This window comes from Rhinolophus ferrumequinum, chromosome 12, assembly GCF_004115265.2.
Source record: "Rhinolophus ferrumequinum isolate MPI-CBG mRhiFer1 chromosome 12, mRhiFer1_v1.p, whole genome shotgun sequence".
NCBI classification, from domain to species: domain Eukaryota; kingdom Metazoa; phylum Chordata; class Mammalia; order Chiroptera; family Rhinolophidae; genus Rhinolophus; species Rhinolophus ferrumequinum.
Genome location: NC_046295.1, coordinates 72,598,197 through 72,613,179, shown reverse-complemented (window position 1 = coordinate 72,613,179; position 14,983 = coordinate 72,598,197). Strand labels below are relative to the sequence as shown.

At 43.3% G+C, this 14,983-nt stretch overlaps 1 pseudogene; it reads left to right on the top strand.

Moving 5' to 3' along the window:
* Positions 1–11,419: 11,419 nt before the first annotated feature.
* LOC117031562 (olfactory receptor 1L1-like) lies at positions 11,420–14,433 on the top strand (annotated as a pseudogene).
* Positions 14,434–14,983: the final 550 nt, after the last annotated feature.

Sequence of the window (14,983 nt, the reverse complement as noted above, 5' to 3'; positions counted from 1 at the left end):
CATGCATTTACTAAACTGACTCAGCATCTTGCTTGTCAATAACTTTGGAAGGGAGCGCATATCCTCACCCAGGAAGGGACAATGCCATGTTGATAGCAACAGCATCTGATATATTTAAACAGTGTGGCTAGTTATGCTACAGGCTCAGGTAAGAGGAGGTTCATTTGTGGGAACACTTGACCAGTCTAAACTATAGCAAGATGTCACCGGTAAGCATGGAGTTTACTGATACTCTCTTAGAGCCACAGTGTCGAAAAGTAGAAAAGAATTTTGGACCTCTGCGATACAATTGGTGGAGTTGGGACAGGTTAAGGATCAACCTTAGAACATCCCCATGAGACACAAATGGGCAGTGTGTCACAATGATTCATGAATCCTGAGTTAATATCAAACTAGTTCCTTGGTGGATGGAGTAGAATATGCCCACAGAGCAGATGGAACCTAGAGTTTACTGAGCAATGACGTTTAGTAATTACACCAGTTATGGGAAATGTATGGTATATGATGAAATGGGTTTTTGCAGGGAAGGTTAGGAAATTGTCAAGGTTATAATAACTAATGTGGACATGTTAAACATTATTTAATCTTTCGGCCACAACTACATGGCATAGTGAAGAATTTTTACACTAGTTATAAAAATAAATGAAAATGGAACATAGGTATAAAATGGTTGCCTGAATTAAAATATATTTTGGGAAGTCAAACTAAAACTTGCAATTGATATAATATGCATGGAGACGTATTGGCTAGAGAAAAAAGTAAATTTAGCTTTAGAAAAGTAATATATGTAACTGAATGCCTGTGTCAAAACCTTAAAAAATGCAAGGGAGAGAAATAATCCAACTAAAAAAGATATATCAGAACTCTTGTGAGGGAATATAATCATGGTTCATTGTGATTACAGGGAAAGTATTCCAACTCCTAATGGACGATAGAAGTCTTAGTGTTGTGGAGTTTTAAAATGTCTATTTTTGTACATCAAATGTTGTAGACATTAATATATCAAGAATTATTTTTTAAATGCCTAATGAATGTGTAGGATATTTTTTTTCAAAGAGTCGTGGTTGTTTAAACAGTGTAAATCAATTGATGTAATTTACCACATTAATAGAATACAGGAGAAAATAATAAGGTTAATTAACAAATGTAACATTTGATGAAATTTAACATCAATTTATAATTAATAAAACACAAAAATAAAACTGAGCAAACTATGAAAAAAGGAAACTTTCTTTATTTGATAAAAAGTATCTACAAAAACTATAGCAAACATTACACTTAAAGATGAAATATTTAATGCTTTTACTCTGAGATTTAGAAAGAGACAAGAATGCTCACTGTTACAACTTCTGTATTGGAATTTCTAGTCAATGCAGTAAGGCACGGATGGGGAAAGGCATAAAGATTTGAAAGGAAAAAATAACTGACTTTTGTCATAGGTACCATTGTTGTAAATTTATTAAATCCAAAAAAATTTTTACACATACATCATTATAATTAATGTGAGTGTATCAGAGTCACTGGATTCAAGGTTGATGTACAAAAATCTGTATTTCCATAAAGCTACAAAACAATAAAATTTTAAAAAGATCTCATTTAAATATCATTAAAAATCAAATGAAGATATGGAAGACCAAAACACAGAAAATCATAAATCATGACTGCATTAAATTTAATAAAACATAAATGAATGGAAGGATAGACAAAAGTTCACAGATTAGAACATGGAATATTGTAATGATGCATTCACTTTAAATTAAACTATAGATTCAGTAAAATCCCATTCAAAACCCAAGCAGTTATTTTTGGAGGAGTTGATAAGCTGATTCATAAATTCATATGGAAAGCCAAAACTGACTTGAAAAGAACAAGATGGGAAACTTATTCCACAAGATATCAAGGCTTATTATAAAACGACAGTCATTAAGTTAGAGTAATATTGGCTCAAAAGTAGTCAAATAATCCAAAAGAATGAAATAGAAACACCCGAAACAGGCCCTAAGCAATTGTAAGATGATATCTTTCTTCGAAATGGTTCTGGGTTACTTGGATATCTATGTTGGGAGGAAAACCCCTACCTCACACCATATAAAATAAATGTTTCATACTTGTAGCCCGAAGTATAAAAGGTGAAACAATAAATATTCTGGAAAATATCATAAAAGCATATTTTTATGTATCTAAGAAAAATTTACTTAGATACAAAATATAGTGACCACAAAGGGGGAAAAAAGATAAATTACTCCACATTAAAATCGAGAACTTTCATTCATCAAAAGACACCACTGAGAAAATGAAAAGGCAAGCCACAGAGTGGCAGAAATTATTTGCATTTACGTATGACTACAACAGGGTTATGAATATATATTATCCATAATATATATTTTAAAATCTCAAACTACTAAGAAAAAGACAGACCACCCAATAGGCAGATGGGCAAGAGATGTGAACAGACACTTCACAAAAGAGAATTTGCAAATGGCGAGGAAACAAATGAGAAGGGGCTCAATCTCATTAGTCCTCAGAGAAGTGGAAAATAAAACCACATGTGTCGGTGAAGAGAGCACTAGAACTCATATGCTACTGACAGGAGGTAATTTGCAACAAGCACACTGGAAAAATGATTCGGCACTGTCTACAAGTGAGTGTATGCATATCTTATGACCCTGGTATATGCCCAAACAGAAAGTCATGTGAGTGTGTTCCAAACATTCACAACCATGTTTATCACAACATTAGAAGAACCAAGAACTGAAAACAATCCAAATGTCCATTAACAATAAAATCATAAATTAAATCAAAATATAGTGATACAAAAGAATTCTATAAAACATTGACAATGGACTAGCTACAGCTACACAAAGCAAAAATCTCGGTGGGGGGAGGGTCGGGGAAGAAAATGAAAACCTCTACTAAATTCTCTGAAACATAATCTTGAACAAAAGACACCAAGCCCAAAAGAATGCACATGATATGATTTCATTTATGAAAGATCAAAAATAGGAAAGCCTAACCTATAGTGTTAGCAGTCAGAAGAGTGGGAGAAGGAAAGGACAGTGATAAACAGAGAGCACGAAGGGGAGAGGCTTCTGAGGTGCTGGTAAGAATTCAGAAGTGTTTAAATGGGTGTTTTCATTTTGTGATCAATCTCCTGTGACTTGCATAATTTTCTGTATATATATCACCCTTCCATAAAATCTTCTTAAATCATCTGGAAGTTATTAAAATAATTGGTCAAAGTATTTGCCCTTCAGCTTGTAATGACTTGTTAAGCAATGCTGTAATATTTATCAGGGTTCGGTAAGCTTTATCTGTAAACAGGTAGACAGTGCATGCTTTGCAGGCCACATGGTCTCTGTCACAACTACTCAACTCTGCCATTGTAGAGTAAACGCGGTCATAGACAATACGTACGTGAATGAATGTGCTGTATTCCAATAAAACTTTATTGCAAAACCAGTTGGTGGGCCTGATTTGGCCAGCAGGCCATAACCTACTGACCCCTGATGTATGCAGTTTAGTTAGACACTAAATGGAAATATATATATATATATATTTCTATTTATAAATTAATTTATAGTAGTATTACAGTTGTTAAATAATTTGAATATCAGTGCTGTCTGTATGCACTGACGTAATATTCTCTAAGGGGAAGGAGCTGTGGAACAACACAGCTCTCATGGCTTCATTTGTTCTGCACTTATTTGTGTATAAACGGAAGAGTTCTATTAGGACTGGGAGGGGAGGCTTTCACTTTTACTAACTAAACATTAGATTTGTTTGAATATTCATTTGGAGATTTTATTTGAATATGAGTGTGTATGCTTTTGAAATTTAAAAACAGAGCTGTAAAAGGAAACGTTCCAGGCTAAAATTACAATGAGAGGGATGCCCATCACCCACAGGAAAACCAAACCAAAAAAAAAGCACGTTTCTACACACATACAAAAAGCACATGCCATGTCAGAGGGTGCACAGTCCCCTGTAGCCCATCTGATAATGTTCTAAATGACACGCTAGCAGAGCCAGGGATGTCTCTACATTAAAAATCGTTATCCTAAGTAAAGACTAACATAGAGGACAGCCAGAAAGCTGCACACCTGCATGTATTGGGCCCCCTTAGGATCCCTTTGACTAAATTGGATCTTGGCAGCATGGCCTTTAGGTCTCCACTGAGGACCTTTAGGAGAACGTGCTGTTGTTTCCTCTCAGGACCTTGCTAACAAGGCTTGTCATTGCGTGCACAGTGATATCTTCATGGAAATCCACAAGAGCTATTTCTCTCAGAACACGGAGCCAGAATTGGTAGTGCATCTCCTAAATAGCGGCTTTGTTTTTCATCTCTTGGATACTGAGAATCATATAAATGACCTCACCCTCTTCACTTTGGTTATCAGAGAGCTCAGAGTTAAATGAGCTTCGAACAAAACGTGTCAGAACTTCCTACTAATTTTGTGCATTCACACTTACCATCGTTTTCTTCCGGACACCTTACTTTTCTGCTTCTTGTCCCTCAGCTATGTTTTATTTCATCTTGTTGTATCTATCTTTCTAAACAACCCCATTCCTTTTAGAAGAGAATGAAGTTGAAAGAAAGAAAGGAAAGGAGGAAGGGCAGGAGAGAGCAAGCAAGTGAGGAAGGTGGAGCAAAAGGAAGAACTCCACCCAGCAAAGCACTTGACTAGCTGTTTTTATGTGAATCTGGAGAATCTCAGAGTATAACTTTCAGGGATCTAAAATATAGGTTCACAGAAAGTCTAGTCTCTCTCCTGAACATGCCCCACTTCCTCTGAAATGCACAGAAATTCTTGAGGATGCTTCTTAGCATCCTCAAGCTGAGGATATGAGCGAGGCCTGCTTCTCCTCTTTGACCCAAAAGCCAGAGGAGCTCTCTGGAGGACAGATGACTCCACATCAGCTAACAGAGGCTAGTAACTGGAGGGAGCTGCTGGTCCACTATTGCAGCTGAAATTAGCACAATTCTAAGAGCTTCCCCAGTGGGTAAACCATACAAACACTATTCTGACTCCAGACTGAAAATCCATCACGAAGGAAACCCTAACATCAATGTCTCTTGAACCTAAAGAACCTGATACTATCTCATAAACCAACATAAAACTCTAGTCTACCTTCATCACTGTCCTTATCCGAGCACCTGTGCCCCCGCTCACACACACACACACATCACACCTTTCCATTGCCTGAAAACTCTTGTCTCCTCATGTTAATCTGTCCCATTGTGGGGACAGAGCCAGGAGTGCAGTTTCCAGGCTCTCGGCCTCACGTGGAAAGGTGCTGGCTCAGGTAGTAAATGGCCATCAACTGTGATTGGATAGCTGTCAGCTGTGGCTAGTTGGCCGTCAGTTGTAACCAGTGAGCCATTGGCCACTAATATAACTGCTGTGGCAAGGCTAGCAGAAAAACGGGGGCTAGCAAGAGGATGGTGGCTGAGCTGACAAGCGCGGATTGAAGTTAGGATGGCGGGTTGCGGACAGTATGGATCCAGCCTCCAGTGAGACTATAGTGCCGCCAGCGAGAATATAGTGGTATGACTCCCCTATTTATGGCTCCATGGGTGTTCCTTTTTGGCCTCACCATATCCTGCGTTCTTATGTGGGGAGCGGGACCAGAGACCTCGCAGGCTGCCCCGCGTGACAAACGCCACAGCGAGCAGGGTACGGTGCCGGCCAACGCTCTCCGGAGGGCGGTGGAGCAGTTTGTGTGTTTGAACACTCAGTCTCAGGAAGACCAGGAGGAGCAACTGGAGAGCTGGACCCCCGTGGAGGGGTGGGAAGACGTGGATGGTTCCCCAACCAGCATAGGCCAGAGAAAGCAAAGGTCTTTGCAGCCCTGTGGGCTGGGAAGTGCTTGCTGAGGCAGCCTGGATGTGGGACTTGTCCCAGGAGGACACACTTGCTGAGTCCTCTGCAGGAGATGAGGGTGAGGTCAAGGTCGTCCCTCACCCCCAGGACAGCCCGGGCAAATGACTGTGGACTATGGGGAATTGCCTTCCATCCGTAATTTAATGGACTGCTTGACTGTTTGGGAACATACCACCATGTAGTGGAACTGGCGGATGTTTGCTTTTGTGGCTTGACCGGCGCCATCGAGAATATGTAAGCACCTTGACTGTGAGCCGTTGTTGTTCCAGCACGGTACCCTGAGAGGTCCAGAGAGAGTGGCAGTGCCCTGAGAGCCCTGGCTGTGTCCAGGAAGTCTGGCTGAGCCCAGAGAGAGTGGCAGTGCCCTGAGAGCCCTGGCTGAGTCCAGGAAGTCTTGCTGTGCCCAGAGAGAGTAGCAGTGCCCTGAGAGCCCTGGCTGAGTCCAGGAAGTCTGGCTGAGCCCAGAAGTACTGGCGGTGCCGTGAGAGGCCCTGGCTGTGCCCAGGAAGACTGGTGGTACCCTAAGAAGCCCAAGAAGTCTGGCTGTGCCCAGAAGGACTGGTGGTGCCCTGAGAAACCCTGACTGTGCCCAGACAGCCTGGCTGTGTCCAGGAAATTGCATTCACCTCCAGGCTCCTTGCACAGGGCCCCTCACGGAAGATGCTTGTCACGTAACTTGTGAGGTGAGACCCTATAGGGGTGGAGTGTGGGGACAGAGCCAGGAGTGCAGTTTCCAGGCTCTCGGCCTCACATAGAAAGGTGCTGGCTCAGGTAGTAAATGGCCATCAATTGTGATTGGATGGCCATCAGCTGTGGCTAGTTGGCCATCAGCTGTAACCAGTGAGCCATTGGCCACTAATATAACTGCTGTGGCTATGCTAGCAGAAAAAATGGGGGCTAGCAAGAAGATGGAGGCTGAGCTAGCAAGCGCGGATTGCAGTTAGGATGGCGGGTTGCGGAAAGTGTGGCTCCTACTTCCTGTGTTTCCAACCCAGCCGCCAGCAAGACTACAGTGGTGTGACTCCCCTACCTATGGCTCGTGGGTGTTCCTTTTTGGCCTCACTATATCCTGCGTTCTTATGTGGGGAGCGGGACCAGAGACCCCGCAGGCCGCCCTGGGTGACACCCATCCACACCAAAAAAATAATAACAATTCACCTCTATTGACATCTCCCTCTTCCAAAATACCCACCATTGTTTCTCAGCTGTTAGTCACCCACTAATGGGGGAAGCTGTCACACCTGTGAGATGTGACCATTGACTCCAAGGAGGTTCTGGGAATATTCTCAACACCAAGTAGGAGAGACCTCACATTCTCCATCCCCTCGGGCTGTGGTTTGCTGTGTAAACTTGGAGAAGACACTGAGCAGAGTTCCCTGAGGGAACAGCAAGGAGAGAGAACACCTGTTCCATCAGAGCACAAAGGGCCCTGTGGGGGCCCAGTTAAAGAAGATTAGAGCATTACAGGCCGGGACAGGTCCCAGGACACAGAAGTCCTCAGCCCGGTGACTCTGGGTGACCCTGTCTTCTAAAATGTGGAGTCAGGATGGGGCTGGAGACCAGAGGTGGGGAATGAGAAAGGAACTTAGAACAGTGTTGGGGACCTGTTACCCCTGTGGGCCATGCAGGCTGCTCTCCTCATTCTTCTCGGTTTTCTCGGGCAGAGGTGAAAAGGCTGAAGCCCTTAACTGAAGTATGGGTTCTGAATCAATTTTGCAGAACCTGGTACGGAAAAGGCTTCTACATCTGGAGAGACTGTGGTGGAGAGAAAAACGTCTGGATGTAGGAAGCAACCAGGACTGAATTTTCCCTGTTGCCAGCCCACACCTATCAGGTATGCCTCCGTCGCTGCCTGCCATCTGAGCACAGGGAGTTCCAAAGTGTCCATGAATCAAACCTTGTCAGAAATCATTTGGAGTGTTTTGATGAGATAGCGGTGAATCAGGAAAGGGTTTTCCATGTGTTATTGTCAAAAGGAACCCAACAAAATTGGGAGCCTTCTATTTGTACAAAAAGGAATGAGTGGTCACTATGATTAAGCCTCTGGTTTTCACATGTTTGGTTAACCTAAGTGCACCCAAGGCAGACTTCCAAGATTTGGCCGTGACTGGCTCCTTACTTTACCAAAATATTTTCCTCTGCATCATAGTATAAATAGCTAACTTTGGGGGTGGGGATGCTCGCTACCTACCACGATTGTGCTTTCTCATGCTTTCATTCACTGAGTCCTCCCAACAACTCTGTGAGACCGGTACTCCCACCATCCCCACTTTATGGATGGAGAAACTGTCACAGAGAACTTAAGTGCCTTGCCCTAGACCACTTACCTGATAAGCACAGGACCCCATGCCTAGAAAGTGAGCCAGAGGCCGTGCTCTTAGCCTACACGCAGTATGTCCTCCGTAACAGGCAAAGCATTTCCTCTCTTCAGGGAGAAGCCAGGAGGTCTGGATTCCAGTCTTTGTTCTAATAATAAAAACATCATAAGTAAGGTCCTTCTACCCACCAGGCCTCAATTTCCCCCTTCTTCAAAGTGAGGGATCGGAACACGTGGCCTCTGAGTTTCTCCAGCTCAGAACTCCTGTGAATCATTTGAAAGTTGAAGCAATAAGACACTAAGAGGCAACTTCCAGGAGAGAAGGCTCCTAGCATCCTGGCTGGTCTCTGCCCCACCCGCACGTGGTCAATTAAGTGAAGTGCTGCTCTGTAGACGGCAGCTTGAGGTCCACCTCCTTCCTCCTAATGTCTGTTCAGAATCCTAAGTGACCATCCAGGCATTCTTTCATTCTACAAATATTTATTAAGGGGCTATTATGTTCCAGGCATGGAGCCAGGGGGTGGAGGTGGGTAACAAGGAACCAGACACAGTCCTCATATGGGGGCAGCTCACAGTCTAGTGGAGAAGATGGTGCTGTAACTACTGAGGTTCTGTTCCATATTGTGTGTACGAGAGGGGTGCCTGATCAGGAACTGGTGGAAGACAGCCGGCCAGCCTTCCGAAGGGACATGATATCTGAGCCTGAAAGGTAAGGATTTATCACAGGGGCTGACAAAAGGGAGAATGAGAATTTCAGGCAGTTGGAATAGGGATCCCCTAAGGCAAGAAGAAGCAAGAAATGCCTTACAGTTGGAGCCTGGGGTGCAAGAGGAAAGGGAGGGAGACAAAAGATGAGGCCACATAGCCCTGCAGGAGCCCCGCCACAGGAAGCTCCGTAGACCACAGGAAAGAGCTGGCCTTTAGTCTGTGGCGAATAGGGAGGCTTATGCAGCAGGAAAGTGACTGTTAGGGGTTGAATTGTGTCCCTCCAAAAAGATACATTGGAGCCCCAACCCCCGGCACCTCAGAACGTGACCTTATTTGGAGATAGAGTCTTTACAGAGGTCATCAAGTTAAAATGAGGTCACTAGGGTCGGTCCTAATCCAGTCTGACTGGTGTCCTCATAAAAAGGGGAAATTTAGACACAGAAACATCCATGAATAATGGAAGAGGATGTGAAGAAACACAGGGAGAATACCACTGTCTATAAACCAAGGAGAGAGGCCTAGAACAGACCTTTTCCTCACAGCCCTCAGAAGGAACCAGCCCTGCCAACACCTTGATTGTGAACCTCTAACCTTCAGAACTGTGAGATAATACATTTTTGTTGTTTATGGCCCTCAATTTGTGGCACTTTGTTACAGTCACCCGAGCAAACTAATACGGTGACTTACTCCAATTTGCATTTCTAAAAAATTGATCTGTCTACAGTGTAGAGAAGAAATTGAACGGGAACAAGAAGGCTGCAAGGAGGCTATTTGGAGGCAGGAGATGAAAAAGTTTTCTGTGAGAGTAGCAGTAGCGGAGACAGAGAGAGTTTGGAAGCCGAGAAATTTTGAAGAGGCAAAATCTCTAGGGTATGGTCATAGATGGGGTGTGGGAAAGGAGTTGTTGAAGGCGATATCTGGTCCGTGTTGATAGCTCAGGTAAACAGGTGGCCAGAGCAGTCTCGTCAACCACTCCATCGGCAATCACAGGCACAAGTTGTATAATACAAAGAACCCTGCAGAGCCACCACCTTCCGCTTACCACCCAGTTCTGACTTTCATCTTGAGATGCCCCCAGTTGTAAGCCACATGACTTTCTGTTCTCCGCAAATATTTATTGACCACTCTTAATTTGCCAGACATGCTACTAAACTCTGGGGGTATAATGGTGAAATAAAGAAAAGAGGATTCCTCTGTATTATGTCACGTGAATAAATGAATCATTACAGACTGTTAGAAGTGCTATAAAGGAAGGGAAAGAGTGCTATGAGAGCTTAAAACAGAGTGACTTGATCCAGAAGAGTGTTGGCCGAGCTGAGATCCAAAGGACAATAGAGAGGAAAAGCATGAAGGACAGGACCATCATGAGCCATTGTAGGAAGGAGGCTGACACACTGAGGAACTGGATGAAGCCCCAAGGGAAAGGAGGCCTGAGACGAGGCTGGTGAGGAGTGGGAACTCAATAAAAGCTAAATGAAGAGGGACTTTGTATTGAGTTGTGTAGTGTCCCCCCAAATCCATACTCACCCAGAACCTCAGAATGTGGCCCTATTTGGCAATAGGGTCTTTATGGATGTGATCAAGTTAAGATAAGTTCATAGTGGATTCAAGTGGGTTCTAATCCAATGACTGGTATTTTTATAAGAAGAAGGAAATTTGGACACATAGAAAGGAGAATGCCACGTAAAGACACAGAGACAGACACAGAGGAAAGACAGCCATGTGAAGACAGAGGCAGAGATGAAGTCATATACCAGGGGTGCCAAAAACATGGAAATGTATGTAAGTGGACACTTTGGTCCATGTTGCTCAAGCAGTAGTTTGCCGTAATCAGAAGTGTCTGGACGCTGACGGTAACCACTTTGAGCACCTCTTGTCATTGCAGAAGTCAAACGTGACTTGTATTCATCTTTTCTTAATGATATATGTTGAGTATTACAATTTTAATACAGTTTTTTCCTTTCTTAAAAATATATATATATATATATATATATATATATATATATATAGATATATATATATATAGATATAGATATATATGTGTGTGTGTGTGTGTGTGTGTGTGTGTGTGTGTGTGTGTATGGGGGCACCCTCTGTATCTACAAGCCAAGGAAACACCAGAAGCCAGGTGAGAGGCCTGGAGCAGATCCTCCCTCAGAGCCTCCCTAACGAACAAACCCTGCTCGCACTTTGATTTTGGACTTCTAGCTTTCAGAAAATACATTTCTGTTGTTTTAAGCCACCAGGTTTGTGGTGCTTTGTTACAGCGGCCCTAGGAAACAAATATAGATTTTCACCTAAAGAGTTAGGTGATCAATTTGTTACGTTAAAAGATCCCTGTGGATGCAGTGCAGAGAACGGATGGGGGAGAAGGTGGCAAGTGATGTGGGAACAGCCGCTACATCATTGGGACGCTACTGAAATAATCTAGGTGGGAAGTGATGGCTTTTGCCAGAGTGCTGGTGGGGGAGATGACAAGAATTGCAAGATTGAAGAGATAGGAGGTAAAGCCATGGAGATCCTTGAAGAAACCAAGCGCATGCTGGTAGGTGCTAGATAGAATGGGAAAAAAATGGACAAACCATTCTGACTCCAGAAACACCTGCCCCTTCATGTTCCAGCTCTAGACCCTCTGTTCTTACAGCCTAAAGGCCTTTCCTTCACCGCGTTTAGTCTGTCTCAGCCTCTCCTTCCCGTCCTGCTGGCTCCTTCTTTATCAGACGGTTCCCAGTCATTCCTCTGACATACATTACATTTGTGGTTTCCAAACTGCTTTCACACACATGTTCCTCCCTTTTCTCTTGAGAACAGGTTTTATTTTGTTTCATGTATGAGGAAAGTGAAACTCAGAATGGTGAAGAGATTTTGCCACAGACCCATTGTGAGTAGCGAGCAGAGCCACTTCTTTGGTGTCTGTATCCCGAAAGTTTCCTCTGCATCTCCACAGCTCCGTAGAAACACAGCCCCTGGTCAACACAAGGCTTGAGAGAAGTCCTGTCTCTAGCAACTAAAGTAACGACTCCACGCGCCATTGATTTTGAGAGCCTGTCAGTCACTGAAACAAAGATGTTAAGGTAGAAAATGTCCACAGTGAAAAGTTACACCCCTATACCGTCGTTTCTGGCATAAATTCTTGAAGCTTTACTAAAGAGTCAGGAAGTGTTGTTTTGTGTTCAAGAGCATCCTGGTTGGGCCCAGGCTCTGGCCCTTCCAGGCTGCATGATCCTGAGAAAGTCACCTAACACCATTAATTTCAGTGTTCTCGTCTGTTTAAAGGGTAGTGCTGTTGACAGCCAGGTCAGCTGTTTTGAGCAATATACATAAAGTATTTAGCTCAGTGCCCAATGCATAATAAGGGCTCAGTATGTCATAGGCGTAATTGCATACTCGTTTTCTTTCTTTCTTTATTAAATTTATTGGGGTGACGTTGGTTAGTAAAATGATATAGGTTTCCAGCGTACATTTCTATAGTACATCATCTATATATTGCGTTGTGAGTTCACCACTCAGTCAGATCTCCTTCCATCACCATATATTTGACCTCCTTTTCCCTCTTCTACCACCCCCTCCCCCCTTTCCCTCTGGTAACCACCAAAATCCTACAAAGCACAAATAAATGTTTCTCTTACAAAGTCTCACAAACTCATATGAAGGGTGGTCAAACCATGAAACCTATGAAGGCTGTAAGATTTTGCAAAGAAGTACAGACTGATTGCTTTCAAGAGCATCCAAGAACATGTGACAGAAAAGAGAATTTTGGCAGAAAGACAAGGAAGACGTCATGCAAGTGGTAGAGAAGGACGAGAAGAGGAGGTGGCATGGGGAGGTATTTACTGTCGCCACCTGACAGACAGGTGGCCAAGAACCAGAGGTGTTCAATAGTCAGCCTAAGACTGCGCAGCCAGAAAACGAAGGAGCTGGTTCCAAAATGTGTGCTCTTACTGAGGACACCACGCTCCGCTGTTGCTCTGCCGCGTCTATCACTACACCTGGAGCATTTTATTTGCTTCAAAGTGGTTTCCCCACTAGACTATAACCACCCTCAAGATTAGGAACTGAGAGTCGTTTACCTTCATAATCTCATTATTGGTTCCCAGTGAATATTTAATACAATGGTATTAGATAATTGTGAGAGCATAAATCCCCACTGTCTAGGAATGTTTTTATAAATATGTTCACATGTAATAGAGCTTTTTGCTAGATTTTAATGAAAGGGTGACCATAAACAGCATGTCAGCCTTCGTCTTATTTACCTGATGCAATTAGTTGTTTAGTTGTTTTGTTTTGTTTTGTTTTTATGGGTTTTATTTGCAAGGATAGCAGAGAGATGAACCTCTACCTGACATACCTGAATAAGTATTTATGGGGAACTAAAGGAATATGCATCACCGAGGCCCACATGGGATTCTTTCTGAAAGGAAATCCACTGTAACGTCCCTGCATTTAACGCAGGTTCAACGCTTTTTATTGTTCAACTTACATTTTGGGATTGCAGAAGAGAAGGCAGAATCAGGGACCACTTATAGGAGTCCTAGGGGAGACAGGACTAAATTGAAACTTGTTGAATTGAACAGTCTAGGATTTTCTATATGCATTGGTGTGTGCAGGCTGAGGGAGAGTGTCAACCAAGCCAGCAGCTCATTTTCCTGGGACTCTCCTCCCCACCTGAGGACCAGAAGCCACCTTTTGTCCTGTTCTTCCTCATGGACCTGGTCACCGTGGGAGGAAACTGGCTCATCATCCTGGACATCCGCTGTGACACTCAGCTCCAGACACCATGTAATTTTTCCTCAGCATCTAATCCTTCACTGATGTTTGTTGCACAATAACCTTTCCCCAGATGCTGGTGACCTTTCTGTCAAAGAAGAAGTCCATCTCCTATGCTGGGTGCATGACCCAGGTGAATTTCTTCTTGGCTTTTGCCAACACAGAAAGTCACCTCCTCACAGCCATGGCCACTGACCACCATGTGGCCATCTGTGACCCCTTCTGCTAGGTCCCTACTGAGTCATCGCTGATATGTCCTGCTACTGGTTTTCTCCTGCTCCATCTCTCACCTCCATTCCCCCTTACTAGTTCTCCTGAGAAATCAGCTTCTCTTTTGTGACTCCAGTGTTTTCAACACTTCCTCTGTGACGTCAACCCTCTGCTGAAATCGTCCTGCTTCTCCACATTTGTCAATGAAATTGTGATAATGACAGAAAGGGTGATAAACTTGGTGACTCCTTTTATATGCATTATCATTTCTTACCTACTAATCCTCACTGCTGGTTCTCAAGATCCCCTCAGCTGCTGGGAAGCATAAAGCTTTCTCTACCTGTGGCTCCCACGTCACCAAGGAGACCCTGTTTTATGGAAGCATTATTTCCATTCACTTCTGACCCCTGTCCAGCTACACCGTCAATGACTGGGAGGCAAAAGTCTTCTACATAGTTTGCCCTCCATGCTAAACCCTTTATCTACAGCCTGAAGAACAAAGACATTAAGTGGGGCCTGAGGAAGCTGATGGGCAAAAGGAAACCCTAGCAGCACCTCCGAGGCCAGGCCCACGAGTGAGTCTTCTGTGAGTCTGCTTTTCTGCTGATTCCTGGTATATACAGAGGGTGCCAAAAATATGTATACACATTTTAAGAAAGGAAAATTGTATTAAAATTGTAATACTCAATATATACTGATAACAAAAGATGAATACAAGTCACGACTGACTTCTGCAATTACAAGAGGTGCTCAGAGTGGTTACCACCAGTGTCCAGACACTTCTAAAACATCTAAAAATAGAAAGATTAAATCACTGTTTGGTAGGAACTCTTCTTTCCTAGTCTCAATCTTTCCTTCCACATGTAGGGAGTTTAGTTACTGTAAAGCCTTTCCTTTTTTTTCCCCCCACCCTATTACTGTTTCTGCTCCAGGAAAGATAAGTGTCTTATCTGACTGATAAATTTCGGAAGCATATGTTTGGTATGGATGTAAGCAAAAATTGCACCAGGCAAAGTTAAACAGATAAGGAAGACTTGATTCAAGGCTATTGCAATAGAGAGGCCAGAACTCCGTCTGAATTCAACTCCGCCGAAACAAA